Genomic DNA, 20,956 nt, shown 5'->3' with positions numbered 1-20,956 from the left:
TCTAATGGTATTGGCCGAGGTTCAGTGGGTACTATCTGAGGATGGGCTCCAGCCTCACTGAAGGGAATTGAGCTCATGACACTGAGTTCAGTACTGAGGTACCATCTTTCGGATGAGATGTTAAATTGCGGTTCTGTCTGTCCTCTTGGGTAAAGACCCCATGGCACGATTTTCAAAAGGATCAGTAAAAGTTCTCCAATAAACCAATATTTAACATCTTTAAGATAATCCCATCCCCACTGAGGACAAGGGCTGATTTGGCTAAAATTCCTGCCATGGTCCAATAACCAGCAAACCTGAGACTTATGTTTGATAAAAGCAACTTAGAATTCTGAGGTGTGCGGGATCTGTCCCCATGTGAGTCCTGAGGGTTGGGGGATTATATATTTGAAGAGGAAACTAACTGTGCCCTCAGGGAAGACCAGAGGAGTGGGATTAATTGACAGTTCTTTCAAAGAGCCAGTACAGACACCCTGGAGGGCACGAATGGCCTCCTTCTGTTCTTAGTCAGTATCTTCAAAAAGAGAGGGGGAAACTGAGAGGAAATTAGGAAGTTAAGTCTTTGATGGCACACCCCAAACTTGGGAATTCCAAGGACAAGGCACGATGGAATACAACCGCCTCCAATTTCCACTCTCATCCTGAGGCTGGAGAAATATCATCATTCTCTCATTGCAGCCGACTCAGATTCCTGGAACTCTGCACCTAACGGCATCATGAGGGGGTACTGTCACCACATGGACTGCAGGGTCCGAGAAGGCAGCTCCGCACCACCTACTCGGGGGGGGGGCAACTAGTGATGAGTGATAAATGGTGGACTTGCCAGGGACTCCGATGGGAATTTAAAAAAAAACACATGATGCCAAGAACTGCAAACATTGATATCTGCATAACATTCTCCTTTGGTAAATAAATTATAAATATCTTTGCAGAGATGTCACGGGATTCTTTTCAAAGCCGTAAGGGTAATTCAACCTGTGCTGTTGGTTCCAAACTGTGAAGGTATTTGAGTTGATGATGACAGGTGAAACCTCAGTTAGAATACTGCCACGTATTTACTCCTGGATGTTAACTCTTCTATAAATAAACCGTTGGAAATGTCTTTGCACTTTTTCCTTCTTCTGGGCTTCCATGTGTGCTTTTCCCCACTTAAATAGTCACTTTTAACCTGTGAATCCAAGCCCAGGAGGTGGGAAGCTATTCAACTATGTGGGGCATTAGAACAATCCTGTAGAGACTCAATGTCAGTGCTTTCCAATAGGGACAACCGTGTCATGAGCAGCCTTCTTGGGAGTCCCAGCTGAATTAAGGTCAATGCTGTCCCTTCCCTCAACTCAATGATATCTAAATTTTCCAACTTGATTGCTCACTCATAACAAGTCCCAGACATTCGCCAATCTGTAACACTTCAATCGACACATTAAGATCAGTACATGGAATCCCCTAAGTGCAGTTACCTTGCTGTCAGAGGAGATGGTAGTAAAGGGGTAAAGTCCCTAGATTAGTAATCCAGAAGCCCGCACTATGCACTTGGGAAGTGGTGGCACAGTGGTAAGCACTGCTGCTTCACAATGTGAGGGATCGAGGTTCGATTCCTGGCTTGGGTCACTGTCTGTGCGGAGTCTGCACATTCTCCTTGTGTCTGCATGGGCGTCTTCTGGGTGCTCTGCTTTCCTTCCACAGTCTGAAAGATGTGCTGATTAGATGGATTGGCTGTGCTAAATTCTCCCTCAGTGTACCTGAACAGGCACTGGAGTGTGGGAACTGGGGGATTTTCACAGTAACTTCATTGCAATGTTAATGTAAGCCTACTTGTGACACTAATAAATAAACTTATGCTACTGTTTCCGACACTTTTAGAAAATCCAAAAGGAGACTATTCTTCCCATCTTACCTGTGCCAGCCCCACCAAATAGTGAACGAGTTGATCCCATTTCTCCCCTCTTTCCCCATAGCCTTGCAAATTTCCTCCCTTGCAAATATTTATCCACTTCTCTTTGTAAAGCTCTGATTGGATCTGTTCCCACCACAGTCTTAGTTAGTGCAGGACAGGAAAACCATGGCAGCTGGTGGAATTTCAATTTAATTAATAAAATCTGGAATATAAAGCTAGCGGTAACAATCATAACCATAGATTGGTGTAAAAACCTAATTGTTTTCTTTCTGCTGTTTTTAACCTGGTCTGTCTTTCACGTGACTCCAGACCCACAGCAATGTAGTTGACTCTTAATTGCCCCCTGGCCGCGTGGCAGGGCTTCCCTTGGTCCAAGTCAGGGGCACCAAATGCTAACAACATCAACGACACCCACATCCCACGAAAGGATTTTTCCGAGTTAGTTCACACAGAACAGGTAGTCACATTTATAGCAGATTACGATAGGGTTTAGTGGGATGGATGGAGAGAAACTTTAGCCCCCTTTATGGCAAGGAAGCATCACCTTAAAATTGGAGCTTGACTCTTTGTAGGAACCATTCCTTCAGACAAAGGACAGCAGGAAACTGGGACTCTCTTCCCCAGCGTTCTGTTACAGCTGGGAGGCAATCGAAAATTTCCAGTGTGAGATTTATAGATTAACAAGCACAGGAGATAGAATTTCAGCCAATTTTTAGAGTTTTTTTATTCATTCGTGGTTCATAGGTGTTGCTGGCTAGCCGGCATTTGTTGCCCATCTGTAGTAGCCCTTGGAGGATATTTAAGAGTCAACCGTATTGTTTATTTATTACTGTCACAAATAGGCTTATGTTAACATTCAATGAAGTTACTATGAAAGTCCCCTAGCTGCTGTACTCTGGCACCTGTTTGGGTACACTGAGGGAGAAGTTAGCATGGCCAATGCACCCAACCAGCTCATTTTTTGGACTGTGGGAGGAAACTGGAGCATCTGGAGGAAACCCACACAGACACGGGGAGACAGTGCAGAATCTGCAGAGACAGTGACCCAAGCTGGGAATTGGACCCATTGCTGTGAGGAGGCAGTGCTAACCACTGTGCCACCATATTCCCGTGGCTCTAGAGTAAGGACAGCAGATTTCCTTCCCTAAAGGACATTAGTGAATCAATGGGGTTTTTACAACGATCAACAATTGTTTCACGGTCATCAGTAGATGCTTAATTCCAGATTTTTTTTATATTGAATTCAAATTCCATCATCTGCCATGGCAGGGTTCAAACCAGGGCCCCCAGAACATTAGCTGAGTTTCTGAATTAATGGTCTAGTGATAACATCACCAAGCCATCACCTCACCAGTAACTATTTTGGAAGTGTAGTCACTATTATAACGGAGGAAAAGAAGGTTGCCAACTTAGACACAGCAGGCTCCCACAAACTGTACTCGGACAATGATCAGATTTGCTGGTGGCTGAGGGATAAATATTGGAATTTTATCCTCTGCAGAACTTGTCCTTTTTTTAGTTTTTCCTGGAACATTACCTTTCCTTCGTTTGAAGCTTTAGCAGTTCTGGCAGAGTCATCAATGAGAAGAATTTTCAATTCCCTGATACCTTTCACAAAGCTTCTCAGAGTCAATTCAGCACTTTGGAAACGTGATGCTATATTCGGAGCACAGCAACCAATGTACGCTCAGCACGATCCCACCAACAGCAATGTAATAATCACCAGGGGTTAGGGGCTAGATATTGGCCAGGACAATAGGGACAACCCCTCTGCTGTTGTTCAGAATAATTCACCTTGAGAGAGGAGGTGGCAAGGACTCGGTTTAACAATCTCAGATAAAAGACAGCACCTCTGACAGTGCAGCAATCCCTCAGTAGGGACAAAAAATTAAACTGATGGACAATCAGAAGCTCAGGGCTCATGGCTGCAGACTGATCAGAGGTGTTCCACAAAGCGTTCACCCAGTCTGTGCTTGTTTAATTCGATTTGATTTATTTTTGTCATGTATTAATATACAGTGAAAAGTATTGTTTCTTGAGCATCATGTAGACAAAGCATACCATTCATAGAGAAGGAAACGAGAGGGTGCACAATGTAGTGTTACAGTCATAGCTAGGGTGTAGAGAAAAGAGCAGCTTAATTTAAGGTAGGTCCATTCAAAAGTCTGACAGCAGCAGGGAAGAAGCTGTTCTTGAGTCGGTTGGTATGTGACCTCAGACTGTTGTCCTACACAGCGCCGAGGAGACAACACCATGGACAACAAATACAGTAAATCTTTTACAACTACAACTAAACTCCTTTTCCATGTGGAAGAATTTTGAATTGGCTGCCTATTTTGCAACATTTTTCCTTCCCCAGTTCCCATTGACAAAGCGCGCAAATGTTTTAAAGTAATTTATTATATGACATCCCAGTCCCAACCCCTTTAGTTAAAATTGCTTAATTAAGATGCTCTGATTATTCCATCTATTTCAAAAGGGGAGGTGGTGGCCTAGTGGTACTATTGCTAGACTATTAAGCCAAAAACTCAACAAATGCTCTAGGGACCCGGGTTCAAATCCCACCATAGCAGATGGTGGAATTTGAATTCAATATTTAAAAAAAAAATCTGGAATTAAGAGTCTACTGATGACCATGGAACCATTGTTGAAAAAACCCTCCTGGTTCAGTAACACCCTTCAGGGAGGGAAATCTACAGTCCTTGCCTCATCTGGCCTACATGTGACTCCAGAGTCACAGCAATGTGGCTGAACGTCAACTCCCTCGGATGGGCAATAAATGCCAGCAACACCCATGTCCCACGAATGAATACTTTAAAAAAATTAAGCACGAGACAATACATTTCAGTATTTGGCTCATTTGAGTTTATTTGGAAACACTGGGATTGGAATGTAAATTTTAACAAAAGTTTGGCTTTGCTGGATACTTGCTTGGTGCAACATTGGCACTGAGAGCTTGGGACTGTCTAGAATCTCCCCCTTTAACAGCCTCCCTGCTCCCACCATCCGCCACTCCTCCCAGGATCTGCATGCGGACTCATACCCAGTGTCGGAAATGTGGGAGGTGGATAACAACCCGTGTCTCCACATGTCATCCCCAACTGCTGTAACGGCAACTCGTTTAATTACCGGGTTGGATCAGTGGAACCCTTCGCAATCCTACAATCAAGTCTCATTCCTAATGGACTGCAACTCCAATAAAGAAAGAGCTCACTGCTGCGTTTCAGTGAAATTATATTTCTCGTACAATTACACCGGTGTCAAATGACAGTGCGGTTACACAGCGGTGTCCACGGAGGGAAGTCGGAATTGTGTACACAGCCTGGCTGCAGTTTTCTATTCGGATAAGCAGGCCTTGAAGCAGATGTCACGGGGTCTGTTTAACGAGGCCGTCGTTACTAAGGGAAGGTTTCTGTGGCAACGGCAAGATGCCCCATAATGTCTCGCCTTCTGATCGCCTCCAGACATACAGAATTCACTTTCTGGTAGCAGTATTCTGGTCTGGTTTCTCTTGTCTTGTCTTAACTACAGGGTCAGCCCTGTCGAGGGAGCAGATTCAAACAACACTTGTGCCAACTTGGTTTTAATTCCCTCAGTTTCTCCTCCCGAGGTGCCCCTCCTCTCCACATCTCACCAAACCTGACAAATGCATCAGTAATGGCAAGCAGACAACAGCAGCTTGCATTCAGTTAAAGTTTTATTTATTAGCGTCACAAGTATTACATTAACGCTGCAATGAAGTTACTGTGAAAATCTCCTAGCCGCCACACGGAGGGAGAATTTAGCATGGCCAATGCACCTAACCAGCACGTCTTTGGACTGTGAGCGGAGACCGGAGCACCCGGAGGAAACCCACGCAGACACGGGGAGAATGTGCAGACACCACACACACAGTCACCCGAGCTGGGAATCGAACCCGGGTCCCTGGCACTGTGAGGCAGCAGTACTAACCACTGTGCCACCGTGCTGCCCCATATAGTGACTTAAACATTATAAGCCATGCCTAAGTGGGATGGGGGGAGAATGGGCTTACAACAAACAGTCTGTGATCCTGCTACAGAGCCAAGGTGCACACACTAACTCTGTGTGGCTCCACACTCAGGGCTCACAGTCAATCTATATTTTATTTAACTGGAATTTCTATTAGGAGCCAGACATGACATAAACTGCTCGAAGGTCTGTAGCTGCCAGATTGAGGTGAGTGTTACACAAGGTGTTAAACACTAAAAATGTTTTGTATTTCATCCACCTGCCTGCTCGGTGCGGTTGCAAACATGTCCACGTCTTTCTTGACCTGAGGATTCTGTTTCAGTGTTGTAAATGTTAAGTAGAATAGGACAAAAATAAATTGTGTTCTTGCATCCCAACTGAAACATAATCTGAATGTCCTCAACATCACCTGGCCCGACTAAAAGGCAGCCTTGAAACGATACGGCTTTTTACAGGCTTTTTCCTTCCCCTGACACACTCGGCTTGTGTTGTGCTGGGCACGAGCCACCTGGGATTGAAAGGGAGAACTTGCGTTTCTGTAGCACCTTTCGTGACCTCAGGATGTTCCCCAAAGTGCTCTGTAGCCAATGAAGTGCATTCTAAGGTTAAGTTGTTGTTGTAGAGTGGGAAACACGGCCTCTAATTTGTGCAGAGCAAGATCCCAGTTCTGCTGGTGACCAGGCAAACCGTTTTGGGTTGTTCTTGGTTTCTGTGCTGGGATTTCCTCTGTTAAAACATTTGATAGAAAGCTCACAAAACTAAAAGCCCTACTGTTTCCATTAATGATTGATTTGATTCCTGATTGTCATGTGTATTGGGGATACAGTGAAAAGTATTGTTTCCTGTGAGCAATGCAGAAAAAGTTCATAAGAGTACATACAGGAGAAGGAGAGGGTGCAGAATATAGTGTTACAGTCACAGCTCGAGTGTAGAGAAAGATCAATAATATATCATGGAACCATTCAGAAGTCTGATGGCAGCAGGGAAGAAGTTGTTCTTGAGTCAGTTGGCACTTGTTTCCAGACTTTTGAATCTTTCCTGATGGAAGAAGGTGGAAGTGAGAATATCTGGGGTGTGTGGGGTCCTTGATTATGCTGGCTGCTTTTCTGAGGCAGACGGTGACAATGATTGTGAGGCTGGTTTGCACGCTGGATTGGGCTTTGTTCACGACTGTTTGTAGTTTCTTGAGGTCTTGGTCAGAGCAGGAGCCATACCAAGTTGTGATACATCTAGAAAGGAAGGTTTCTATGGTGCCTCTGTAAAAGTTGGTGAGAGTTGTAATGGCCATGCCAAATTTCCTTAGCCTCCTGAGAAACTAAAGGCGTTGGTGGGCTTTCTTAACTATCGCATCAGTGTGAAAGGTGTTGGTGATCCGGACACCTGAAGCTCTCGACCATTTCCATTTCAAAGGTTAAAGCTGGGGATTTGGTTTATATTTAGCAATTCTTTTGAACAACATGTAACCCCGTTCCTTCTATCTGAGCTGGTGACCAGGGCCTACTGGGGAGTTGAATAATTGAACAGGATGAGGCTGTGTGAAGTGGCATTTCCACTAACCAAACTTCACTGTTTGCCATTACACTGTCCGTCTGAACTGTGCCAGTTTACATGGTTTCAGTTGCCCGCTTACCCCAGTCTGACCTACATGTGACCCCAGAGCCACAGCAATGTGGTTGACTCCCAGCTGCTTTCCAAGGGCAGCTAGGGATGGGTAATAAATGCTGGCCAGCCAGTGACACCCATGTCCCACGAAAGAATAAAAAAGATTAATATAAATGTGCGAAACAGACTCAATCCACATTACAAATATGGGCTGGAGGTATCAGTTCAGTTTAAATCTCTATCACGAGAGTCCCAGTCATATTAATCCTAACCTTTATTGCTTTACATAGGAGTTGCCAACTCCAATTGGACGTGTTCCTGGAGATTTTGTCACCTTCTCCCTTGCCTCCGATTAGTCTGCACAAAAGCTCTTTTTCCCACATTTCCAATGAAAGACAAGAGTATTCAAATGAAGTGGAAAAAAAAATTATTCTTAATGCCCCCTATTAATTTTCTTTGGGATTTTTTTTTATGAATAACAGTGTCCTGGAGATTAATTCTCAATTCCTGAGGCCTCAGAGCAATCCTGGAAGGTTAATGACACTTCCTTCACAATAAAAACATTGTATCACGTTATCAGATGGCACAGTGGTTAGCACTGTTGCCTCACAGACCCAGGGACCCGGGTTCGATTCTAGCCTTGGGTCACTGTCTGTGTGGCGTTCTCCCTGTGCCTGCGTGGGTTTCCTCCGGGTGCTCCGGTTTCGTCCCAGAGTCCAAAGATGTGCGGGTTAAGTTGATTTGCCATGGAAAAATTGCCCCTTAGCATCAGGGAGATTGGTGGGGGAAATATGTGGTGTTACAGCAACAGGGCCTTGGTGGATTTGTTGTTGGTGTTGGCTTGATGGGCCGAAGGGTCTCCTTATGCGCTGCAGGAATTCTACGATAAAATTGAAGGTTACATACTTCAAAGCTTCTGAGCATCTGGAATGGGCAATTATATTGTTTATTGTACATTAGCAATGAGGAAAAATGCAGCTAACTACATCCTAACATAACAGATACGTGGCTAAGGAAATGTGTGGTATTCTCTAATGTGGTGTCTGTTCCAGAGACAGCCCATTGATTATGGATACAGAAGATTGGTTTGATCCATAGCCGAGAGAAAGTACTTGAAGCTGTGCAGAACAGATCAGTTATAAAACCTGGTGAAGAAGGTGAATGAAGGCAAGTGAAGACAGCAAAAGAGAAGAGTTACGAGAGAGAGAAAGAGACAGAGAGAGAGAGAGGAAAAAAATATTGAACTGGAGCTGGCAGGAGATGAGAAGGAAAACAAGAGTAGCTTTGTCAGCCTTCAGTACTGCCCTGGAATCTTCAAGGTTTGAAGATCAATCTTCAGGAAACTTTGGAGAACAGATCTTTGGAGGAAATTCATAGCAGCCATTTGTTTTTATTGATGAGGAAAAGCACAGAATTGCTACAGAGCAGATGAAGGCCATTCAGCCCATTGTGTCTGTATCTGCTCTCTGAATGAGGAATGCACTGAGTACTATTTCTCTGCTTTCACCCTGTAACCCAGCATAATCTTCCTTTTCCGATTACAATCCAATTCCCTGCGGAATGTTTTGATTGACCCTGCCTCTACCACACTCTTAGGCAGCATATTCCAGATCCTTACCACTCACTGCAAGAAAATGTTTTTTCTGGTGACACTAATGCGTTTTGTGCGAATTATGGTTAATTTGTACTCTCGACCTTTCCAACAGAGTGAAGTTTCCCAGATAGTCAGCCAAGTCCCCTCAATATTTTCAATACTTCCATCAAATCTCCTCTCAATCTTCCACAAACAGAACAGTCTCAGTTTCTCCAAATTATCTACACAGTGGCAGTTCCTTATCGCCGGAACCATTTGGAGGTAGGGGGAAAATGTTGTTCTGTGAACGGGCAAGTTTAATCTAGTTGGGTATCCAAGTATCCGATCATTTTCTTATTGGCTAGGGGAAAGGCAATTCATCCAAAGAATGGACCTATCATGGGAATATGGGGGCCAGGATTGTTCAAGAGGGGAGACTGCGTGTTGCAAAGAGATGTTAGGATGTGTCTAGGGCGGTGGATAGAGGAAAGCCGTGGATGTGGTCTTTCTGGATTTTCAGAAGGCGTTTGACAAGGTACCTCACAGGAGGTTATTGCAGAAGGTCAGGGGACAGGGAGTTGGGGGTAGGGTGTTAGCGTGGATAGAGGATTGGTTGTCAAATAGGAGGCAGAGAGTGGGGGTCAATGGGTGCTATTCGGATTGGCGGATGGTGACTAGTGGGGTGCCCCAGGGGTCGGTGCTGGGGCCTCAGCTATTTACCATTTATATAGATGATCTGGAGGAGGGAACCGAGTGTAGGGTGTTGAAATTTGCTGATGACACCAAGATTGGAGGAAAGGCAAATTGTGCGGAGGGTGTGGAGAGTCTACAGAAGGATCTAGATAGACTGGGCGAATGGGCCAGGAAATGGCAAATGGAATTTAATGTTGGCAAGTGCAAGGTGGTCCACTTTGGTAGGAAGAATGGTAGGAAGGATTATCACTTACGTGGCGAAAAACTGCAGCAGGCAACGGTGCAGAGGGACCTCGGGGTCCTTGTGCATGAGTCGCAAAAACCCAGCCTGCAGGTGCAGCAGGTGATCAGGAAGGCGAATGGGATGCTGGCCTTCATAGCGAGGGGGATTGAATATAAAAGTAGGGAGGTCTTGCTGCAGCTGTATAGGGCATTGGTGAGGCCGCAGCTGGAGTACTGTGTGCAGTTTTGGGCGCCATACTTACGCAAGGATATTTTGGCCTTGGAGGGAGTGCAGAGGAGGTTTACTAGGCTGATGCTGGAGTTGAGGGGGTTGAACTATGAGGAGAGGCTGAATAAACTAGGCTTGTACTCGTTAGAGTTTAGAAGAATGAGGGGAGATCTCATTGAGACGTATAAGATGATGAATGGGATGGATAGGATAGAGGTGGAGAGACTCTTCCCGCTCAGGAAGGATAATAGGACTAGGGGGCACAGCCTCAAGATAAAGGGGGGGCGGTTTAGAACGGAGTTGAGGAAGAACTTCTTCACTCAAAGGGTGGTGAATCTCTGGAATTCTCTGCCCGTTGAAGTGGTGGAGGCTACCTCGCTAAATATTTTTAAGACGCGGGTTGATGGGTTTTTGATAAGAGAGGGGATTAGGGGTTATGGGGAGAGGGCGGGAATGTGGAACTGAGCCACGACAGATCAGCCATGATCTTATTGAATGGCGGGGCAGGCTCGAAGGGCTAGATGGCCTACTCCTGCTCCTATTTCTTATGTTCTTATGTGGCTAAAGAAAACCAAAGCTGGAACCTGAATATCCAAGGATAAGAGACATCCACGAGGGACAAGAAGCAAGAGAAAGGTGGTGGAGTAGCTCTGTTAATTGAAGAGGGCTTTAGTACTCAGAGGGCTGATGGGTGGGATTTTCCAGCTGCACTCACCCCAAGACTGGAAAATCCCACCCGAGGTCAATGGACCTCTGCATGGTTTGTCCCCCACCTGCTGTGATTCCAATGGCAGATGGGAAGGGAAAATTCCACCCATACAGTCATTGTGTTCTACAGCACAGAAATAGACCATTTGGTCCATCATGTCTGTGCCAGCTTAAACTTTACCAGGTTATGGTCACTATTACCAAAATCCTCTCTCACTGACCTCTCCAACTCCAGTTGGTCTATAGTGAGGATTGATCTTAGTTCTAAAGATTAAATCATTGAATCAGTTCAGATGGAACTAAGAAAGAGGCAGCAAACATTGGCCTTGTTGTTAATAGGCCACTCAGTGTGAATCATAGAATAAATCAGGAAATTAGAGGGGACTGCCTCCCCCAGCTTGTTTCCGATTCTCATTCCCAATTGATCCAACCTGACCCCCAACACCAGCACCTGAACCTACCCCATAATCTGACCTGACACCTTAACCCAACCAGACTGTCCTGACCTGGCCAGACCTGACCCAATCCCTCCACTCACCCCAACCTGACCCCCACCTCACAGACCTTGCCAACGTCCTACTACATCCAATCAGCCCCCACCAATATCCGACATCCATCCCACTCCCGGCTAAGATCCAATCCCCAACTTCAGATACCCCCCACCAGGCCTTTTTCTGTTCATTCATGGAATGTGGGTGTTGCTGGCTGGCCAGCATTTATTGCCCATCCCTACTTGCTCAAGGGCGGTTGAGAGTTAACCACATTGTTGTGGCTCTGGAGTCACACATGTAGGCCAGACCAGGTAAGGATGGCAGATTTCCTTCCCTAAAGAGCATTAGTGAACCAGATGGGTTTTTCTGACAATTGGCAATGGTTTCATGGTCATCAGTAGATTCTTAATTTCAGATTTTTTTTATTGAATTCAAATTCCACCATCTGCTGTGGCAGGATTCGAACCCGGGTCCCCAGAACAATAACAGCTTTTGGATTAATAAACAAAGAACAAAGAACAAACCAGCACGGGAAACAGGCCCTTTAGCCCAACAAGCCCGCGCCACTGCATCACCCTACACCTATTCTACCCTGTGTGTCTACGAATAGAACCCCCGACTTAGCCAGATTCAGGGGAGAATAGTGTCAATTTGGTAAAACCAATCAGCCTAAGAGCACATCTTTGGGGTGTGGGAGGAAACCGGAGCGCCCGGAGGAAACCCACGCATCCACAGGGAGAATGCACAAACTCCCACAGACACAGGCCCAAATCCATGTATCTGTACATGGATCTGTACATTAATAATCTGGTGATAATACCACTTGGCTATTGCCTCCCTCTGATCCCTGTAAGCCTGACTCCACACACCAAACCTCTGACCCCATAACTGTCTGCAAACCCCTATCCCCAACCTCTGACCCCCACCCCTGACCTACAACCTCTGGCACTCATGACCACTCAAATCCCATCCGCTTCTCTGTCAACTTCACTGGGCACTTTAAACTTATCTTCTTGATAGCAGCTAATGCAGTGGAAGGGAGGGTGGGTGGGCAAGGCTTCCTTGAATCCAACACTATTGAACAACACTGGGGTCTGTGGGATGCAGGCCCTAAGCAGCTCCGGTCATCAGAGATTTCTATGCAGTGCAGGGCGTGAGGCCAGAGGGAGCAGGGCCTATAAGGGGGAGATCAGTCAGGTGGGTTGTCCCACTGCCACTTTGCAGTTGGGATCAGTGGCAGAGAGAGGCGGAAAGGGCTGATCAGGGCTGGGTATCGAGGTAGGAGGTGGGCTGCTGTGGGGGGGGGGGGGGGCGGGAAACTACCTGGGCAGGGAATGGTCAGGGCTGGCAGGGGCATGGAGAACATCAGGAGACATCCCAGAGGCCAGTGATCAGGAGAGGGTTGGGTGTCAGTAGGCCAGTAACATAGGGTCAAAGGGCTGGCCAGCGATCTAGCTGACCAGCGATTGGGAGGCTGGCAGTGGGGGGAGCTACTGCGCACGCGTTGATCTCTGCTCTGACAGTTCAGCACATGCGCAGTGGCCCCCTCAGCGCTATGCTGCCAGCGTCTCCAGCAGGAATCAGCCCTACCTCTGGATTTTCAACGTGAATCTCTCTGAGGTACTCCTCGTTGCTCAGAGTGTGAGAGATTCATTTTGAAAATCCCTAAAAAAAAACCCACTGGGAATTACTCCAGTTTTTGCACAAATTTGGCACTTAGAATTTTTCTGGGAGAATCCCGACCAATATCCCACACCGTCTCCTTTCCTTCTTCCCTATGCACGCTACGAATGGTATGCTTTGTCTGTAAAGTGCGCAGGAGATAATACTTTTCATTGTATCCCAACAATAGATCAAATTGAATCAAAATATTCTGCTTGTTTCACTCTTAATCAAAAGATCTGCAAACCATAGCATGACCTGTCAAATATACCCCAAACGTCAGCAGAGATCAGTTTGTTCCATTTAATGTTAAAACACGGTTCACGTAGCAGTGCCTCAGGCTAATTCTCCACAATTTTCTTTCCTCTCTGAACACATCAATGGTGTGGTATTTTATCTGTGAATGTATCTTGTCTGCCTCCTCCTCCTCCTCCTTTCCAAACCTGGGGCGTTCTGCGGAGGATATTGTTCCCGTTTGCCAGCGGACCTTAAATTTCACGGTAATGAGTTTAATTTGTACCTAAATATGCTCCAGTGCCTTCAGCGCTGCTATAATAAGGTCAATATATATTCACTGTAGCGTTGCTAGATCATTCCAAGATAGGCCCAGGGAAAGGTAAAACGCCTTGAGGCTGAAGTCGGAACGCAAGACTGATCTGCCACTGAGCCAATTCAATCAACATTTCCCATCATTAAATGTATGGCATGAGTGATGGTATGATTGAACGGATCACAATCGCAGTCTTTCATCCCGCCATTATCGTGGTGCCTGCAACCTTTTCATGGCTTGCCAACTTTGGGTAATTTATAACTTCATGTCTTTAATTACTCAATTTCTCTTCTTTTCTTTTGGCCAACCACAGCGGACAGAACATAAGCTGTGTCGCAGAGAAAAAAAAGCAGATATTCCTTTTGTTGACATTTTTCAGAGGGGAGCAGGAAGCGCAAATTTGGGGAAATTGCCACGGCGCCCGAGGCTCCAACTAACTCAATGGCGCCAAAGGAAGAGAAGGGAGTTTAATCAAATCCAGCTGAGGAGAAACACCGAACAACATGTTTATTTGGCAATGGTCGGGGAAACCGCTCTGTAGATACAATTGTCACGGTCCTTGCCCCGACTATCATCGTACCCGGTCTTGGTGCCAAGAATTTTGACAAAGTTTTCCAAGATTACAGTCAGCATATTGAACACTGATCGAAACCTCTTGCCCCAAGAAGAAAGAGGCTTGAAGATGTCCAGGCCTCGGAGACGGCACAGAGATGTTCTATCAAAATGATACCGGGGTGAGGGACTTTAGTTACATGGAGGGACAGGGGAAGCTGGGATTGTTCTCCTTAGGGCTATGAAGGTTAAGGGGAAATTTAATGGAGGCGCAAGCGGTTTTAGTTTCAAGCTTTATTTATTAGTATCACAGGCTTACATTAACACTGCAATGAAGTTACAATCCCCAAGTCACCACACTCCGGTGCCTGTACACTGAGGGAGAATTTAGCATGGTTAACGCACCTAACCAGCACGTCATTCGGACTCTGGGAGGAAACCAGAGCACCCGAAGGAAACACACTCAGACATGAGGAGAACGCGTGGACTCCACACAGATAGTGATCCAAGCCGGGAATCGAACCCGGGTCCTGGTGCTGTGAGGCAACACATAAATAAGGAGAAACTACTCTGACTGGCAGAGAGGTTAATAACCAGAGGACAAATGAACACGTTAACTCCACCTCTCTCTCTCTCCAGAGGCACTGCTTGATCTGCTGAGTATTCCCAGCACTTTCTGTTTCATACCAGCATCAGGCTGTCGGGCTGAATGGCCATCTCTGTGCTGCACATAATTTGTAAGGAAGTTTAAAATGTAACTGTTCTTTCTAAGGAAAATGCAAATGGAGTCTTTCCAAACAACAGCGACAGCACAAAAAGCATTAACAATTTACACCAATTAGCTCAAAGCCGGCTAAATATACCCACTAGACCAATTACTCTTCAAAGCTTGTACATATTATCAATATAATAGTATAGGGTGTAGGTAGTTCTTGAAGGTAAATCATTCATACAATTAAACAAACCCCCTGTGTACTCAGCTCGACAGCACTTAAAAGACCTGTCTCATCTCTTTCCCGACATGCAAGTCTAATTAGCAAACAGCCTGGAATACAATTGGAGAGAGTCAGCATTATCACATCCTGACTTGCCCATTGATCCCAGCCCACACAGCGGCTAAGGGACTAGAACGAAAAGCTTGTTCCCATGGCGTTCTCATTGCAATGGCCGCCCTTGCCATTTCAAAACTGCCGCATGGGATTTCGCCTTTTAACCAATCAAAAGTGAAGTTAAATCTGGAGGCCATTCAGCCCCTCGAGCCTGTTCCACCAACCCACTCACCTTGGCTCTGTATCCTTTTACTCATTTAGCGGGCAAAGAAATCTACTGATCTCAGATTTAGAATTTATTAATTGACCTAGCATCCCCAGTTTTCTCAGGAAGCTCATTCCAAATTTCTAACAACTCTTGTCTCAAGAAAGGTTTCCTACATTTTGTTCTGAATAACCCTGGTTCTGATATGTCCCCTTGTCCTAGATATCTCCCCATGAATGGAAGAAGGTTCTCACTAAAAGTAGGTTCTAAGCAAAGGCATTAACGATGTTTTCTTGGATCAGTCGGTGTCAATTATCCATGGTGGAAAGATTGTATGCATGACCAATTTCCTGACAGTCTTTAGAGCCATCAAAACCCTAGCCATAGAAACCCTATAGTGCAGAGTGCAGACATTTGGCCCATTGAGTCTGCAACGACTCTCTGAAAGAGCATTTTACCCAGGGGACACGGGCGGCACAGTAGCACAGTGGTTAGCAATGCTGCTTCACAGCTCCTGGGTTCGATTCCCGGCTCGGGTCGCTGTCTGTGTGGAGTTTGCACATTCTCCTCGTGTCTGCGTGGGTTTCCTCCCACAATCCAAAGGTTAGGTTGATTGACCATGCTAAGAAATTGCCCCTTAGTGTCCAGGGATACGCAGGTTAGAGGGATTAGTGGGTATAATACGTAGGGATATGGGGGTGGGGCCTGGGTGGGATTATGTTCTGTGCAGACTCAATGGGCCGAAGGGCTTCTTTCTGCACTGAGAGGTTCTATGGTTCTATGAACACCAATTGCTTCCAAAATTGCCACGATTTTGCTAGCCATTTTTGAACAGAGAACGCTCTCTCGATAGTTGTCGGCCTCCTGATGCTGACCTCACGGTTTTCCAGCAGGCTTTTCAAGTGGAAGATCAGAACGCTGAAGCTGAGCGAATGTGGGAAGCAGATGTGCAGCAACTGGTAAAACTGACCTGACCTGACATACCGGCTGTAAAAAAAAAAAGTAATCAGGGCATGTAGCCTGGCACTTCTGAATTTTTAAATCTTTTACGTCTGATGCTCTGGCTGGACACCCTGAGAACTCCATTTAAAACCCCGAGCCTGGGCCCCAGGCCCCAGTAGTTTGGCATCATCTACACTCATTTACAGGTCCTGCCTGTCTTTATAAGTGGTAGAGATTCCCGAGCTCGGAAGGTGTTGTAGAAGAAGCCACGGTAATAGAGAAGGTGAGGATGGAGAATGTTCAACCAGAAATCACCAGCCACTTGAGAGGCAGTGACTTTCAGCTCCCCCCAGTTGCATGCTGGAATGTGAAAAGCTGTTTTGGGTTTCTACATTCACAATGACGGTTCCTTAAAGACCCTGTGTGGGATTTTCTGGCCACACTTTCCCACGACAGGAAATTACCACCCAAACTTAACGCACCTTTAAAATGGTCCACCAAATTTTCTGCCTTGTCCTCTACAACCCCCACCATGTGTGGGATGGGATATTTTCGACCCATGTGGTACATAGGGAACATACGGATACTTCAAGTTGAAAGTTTATTGATTAGTGTCACAAGTAGGCGTACATTAACACTGCAATGGAGCTACTGTGAAAATTCCCAGGTTGCCACACTCTCTGTCCGGGTACTCTGAAGGAGAATTTAGCATGGCCAATGCACCTAATCAATGTGTCTTTCGGACTGTGGGAGGAAACTGGAGCACCCAGAGGAAACCCACGCAGACATGGGGAATATACACAGACTCCACACCGAAACTGACTCAAGAACAGCTTTTTCCTTGCTGCCATCAGACTCTTGAATGGACCTACCTCACACTAAGTTGATCTTTCTCTTCACCCTAGCTATGATTGTAACGCTACATTCTGCACACTCTCCTTCTCTATGAACAGTATGTTTTGGCTGTGTCGTGCGCAAGAAACAATACTTTTCATTGTACAATAATATATGTGACAATAATAAATCAAATCGTAACCCAAGCCAGGAACTGACTGCAGGTCCCTGGCGCAGTGAGACGGCAGTGCTAACCACTGTGCCTCCATGCTTGAATGGAAAAATGTCAGGACCACAAGATTAATCATTAAGCTTCAAACAGATTGTACATCATTAATGGCGCAAAGATTCTCTCTCATCTGTCCTATAAAACCGTGTTTCCTTGCACTCCGGATCGTTTTTGTTAATAACCGAGTAATGATCATAAACACAGCAGAGCAAAGTTGGCCAGGAATTGAAGTGTCTTCAGAAATGGTCCTAGGGCGTGTGTTTAACAGAAACAAGACATCAAGGAACTTTCGAGTGTATATTCACTATACACCACAACGTACCAGGATAAATAAGCATGGGGCTTAGCAGCATAAGAATATAGAAGCAGAAGTAGGCCATTCAGCCCCTTGAACCAGCACTGCCATTGTAGATCACGGTTGATCTTCTACCTCAATGCTATCGTCCGCACTATCCTCATAACCCCGGTTGTCATCGGTAACAGGAAGTTTCCAATCATCACCTCTCTTTCTGTCCTAGCGGCACATAGGGTGAGATTTTCCAGCCGTGCTCACCTCAAGACCAGAAATTCCTGCCTGAAGTCAATGGATCAATGGACCTTTGCATGGAGCGTCGGATATTCTGTCCCACCTGCTACGATTTCTGAGCTGGATAGGACGGGAAAGTTCCGCCCACGGTCTGACATCACTGATGATGTATATTAGCTATTAGCATAATAGCTATTAACCCTTTACTCTACGGAAATTATTGACCATATTAATGAACATTTAATGACATTTGATCTTTTAAGGAAGACATTAATTCATTTATTTTAAATATTAAATAACAGAGAAGGGAAACTGGTCTAAAGTTTAAGCTTTCATATCCTTCAAAGATTTTGAGCATAATGTGTCTTTTGTTTCTCAGGATGTGCGAATTGCTGGCTTGGCCGGCATTTATTGCCCTTCCCTAGTTATCCCAGAGATGTGACAGCGAGTTGCCTTCCTGAACTGCTGCAATACATGTGGTGTAAATAGACCCACAGTTAGGAAGGGTTTTTGTCCCAGGGAACGGGGATACATTTCCATGGCAGATGGCGTTTGTGCCTTGGAATAGGAACTTGCAAGTGGTGATTCCTTAAGCATCTGCTGCCCTTGTCCCTTTCAGTGGGAGTGGTCATGGGTTTGGAAGTTGCTAATTCAAGAACCTTGGTGAGTTGCTGTGGTGCATCTTGTTGAGGGTACACACTGCTGCCTCCGTGCGTCTGTGGTGGAGAGAATGAATCTTTAAGGCGACGAATGGATGTTGCATTGTTCTGGATGTTGTCAAGCTTCTTGAATGGTGTTGGAACTGAATCCCAAGAAGTGGAGAGTATTCCAATGCATTCCTGGTCAATGGTGACCCTCAGGATATTGGGGGGTTTTTTAGTTCATAAAATCTCTACAGTGCAGAAGGAGGCCATGCGGCCCATCGAATCTGACAGAGCATCTTGCCCAGGCCCTCTTCCCCGCCCTATCCACATAACCCCACACATTTGCCATGGCTAATCAATTTAACTACACATCCCGGGGCATGAAAGGACAAGTTATAATGGCCAGTCCATCTAACTTGCACATCTTTGGAATGTGGGAGGAGACAGGAGCATCTGGAGGAAACCCACGCAGATACAGGGAGAATGTGCAAACTCTGCAGCTGAGGCTGGAATAGAACCCAGGTCCCTGATGAGGCAGCACCATTGTGTCACCATGATTGTGAAGACGGAAGATGGTTGAAGCACACTCTATTGAAAGAAGAAGTAAATTGGTTAATGTTTGAGTGTCATCCTTCATCTCAACTCAGGTCTAATGGGTCGTTTCTCTGTTTACTATCAGGTTTGTTGCTTTTCCCCTGACTTCACATGTGCTGACCTTTGGCTATGAGTCTAAGGCGTGGTACCTTATCAGAGGACTTTTAAAATGCGCTGCCTGAAAGGATGGTGGAAGTTGTAAAGGATGAAAATCAGAAGCAGCTGATACTAATGTAACCATGAGGCACTGTTATATGACTGGGATACTAGGATCTGGTGGGAAACAGAAGGAAAACCTGGCTTGAATCTATAAATAACCAAGAATGGTTTTTATGAATAATGGTCTATGGTAGCATTCTTAGCGTAACAGGCAAACTCTAAAGAAACTCCATCTAGACCCCAACTCCAGGCGAAACAGAAGGGTTAGAAGCCTGACCAGAATCTTAAGTAACCTTAGGAAGCCAGACTCGACACCAACAATTCTTTAAATTCATTTGTGGGACAAGGGCATCCCTGGCTGGCCAACATTTATTTGCCAATCCCTAGTTCCCCTGAGAGTCAACCACATTACTGTGGCTCTGGAGTCACACGTAGGCCAGACCAGGTAAGGATGACAGATTTCCTTCCCTAAGGTACATTAATGAACCAGTTTTCCGACAATCAACAGTGATTTCATGGTCCTCAGTAGGTTCTTAATTCCAGATATTATTTATTGAATTTGAATTCTATTATCTGCCGTGGCGGGATTTGAACCCAGGTCCCCAGAACATTAGCTGAGTTTGTGGATTCATAATCTAGCAATAATACTACTAGGCCATCACCTCCCCACTGAATGGCTTAAATGTGAGGATAGGATGTTTCACTCCAGGAATTATTCTACTGACAATGGTGGGATATTCTATAATAAAGCAAACTTTATTTAATAACACAGTTTAATATAACTCTAACAAATGAACCAACTTAACCATTAACAGTTGAACAATATTTAAAAATAAAAGGAAGCAACTTTATTCTCTAGTTTATGACTGTCCCAGTTCCAATTAAGCCCTATTCACAATAAATACAGTTAGCAAGCTCAAGCATACTTGTTATAAATTATGTTAACTGTCTTGAAGCTTTCAGAGGGAAAATGAGTTTCAGAGCAGCTTGGGAAAGCCTCTGGGCAGGATTTTCTGGACATGCTTGCCCCAAAACCAAAAAATCCAGCCTAAAGTCAACAGACCTTTTCATGGTCCAGCCTCCATTTGCTCCAATTCCCGTGGCGGGCGGAATGAGAAAATTTGCCCCTCTGTCTTCAAATAATTCTTAGCTAGAACTGCAACTCAACTGCAAAAGCATCTTTCTCTCTGCTACAGACCCAGCTCAGCATAATAATCACATTATCACATGACCCTATCAATCAATGTAGACAAAATCCCCAGGGGAAATTTCCATCTATAAATAAAAATCCATTAGCTCTATCTTAAGCATGGCTAAAATGAGTAAATATCCTGCTCTCCCAGCATCTGAGTAGCATTCCTGCCAGACATACCAGCTGCCTGTAAAATAAAACTGAATTTTTAATCTTTCACCTTAAACACAGAAAAATATTATATCAACCACATGAAATAAGTTCAATACTAACCTTCAAAACCAAATGAGTTACATACTAAAAAAAAAGTTTATTGATTAATCACAAGTAGGCTTACATTAATACCACAATAAAGTTACTATGAAAGCCCCCTGGTTGCCACACGCTGGTGCGTATTTGGGTACACTGAGGGAGAA

Source organism: Carcharhinus amblyrhynchos, chromosome 28, assembly GCF_965287045.1.
Source record: "Carcharhinus amblyrhynchos chromosome 28, sCarAmb.v2.hapA, whole genome shotgun sequence".
Lineage (NCBI taxonomy): Eukaryota > Metazoa > Chordata > Chondrichthyes > Carcharhiniformes > Carcharhinidae > Carcharhinus > Carcharhinus amblyrhynchos.
The sequence above is the reverse complement of the archived record's forward strand: the minus strand, read 5'-3'. Positions refer to the sequence as shown.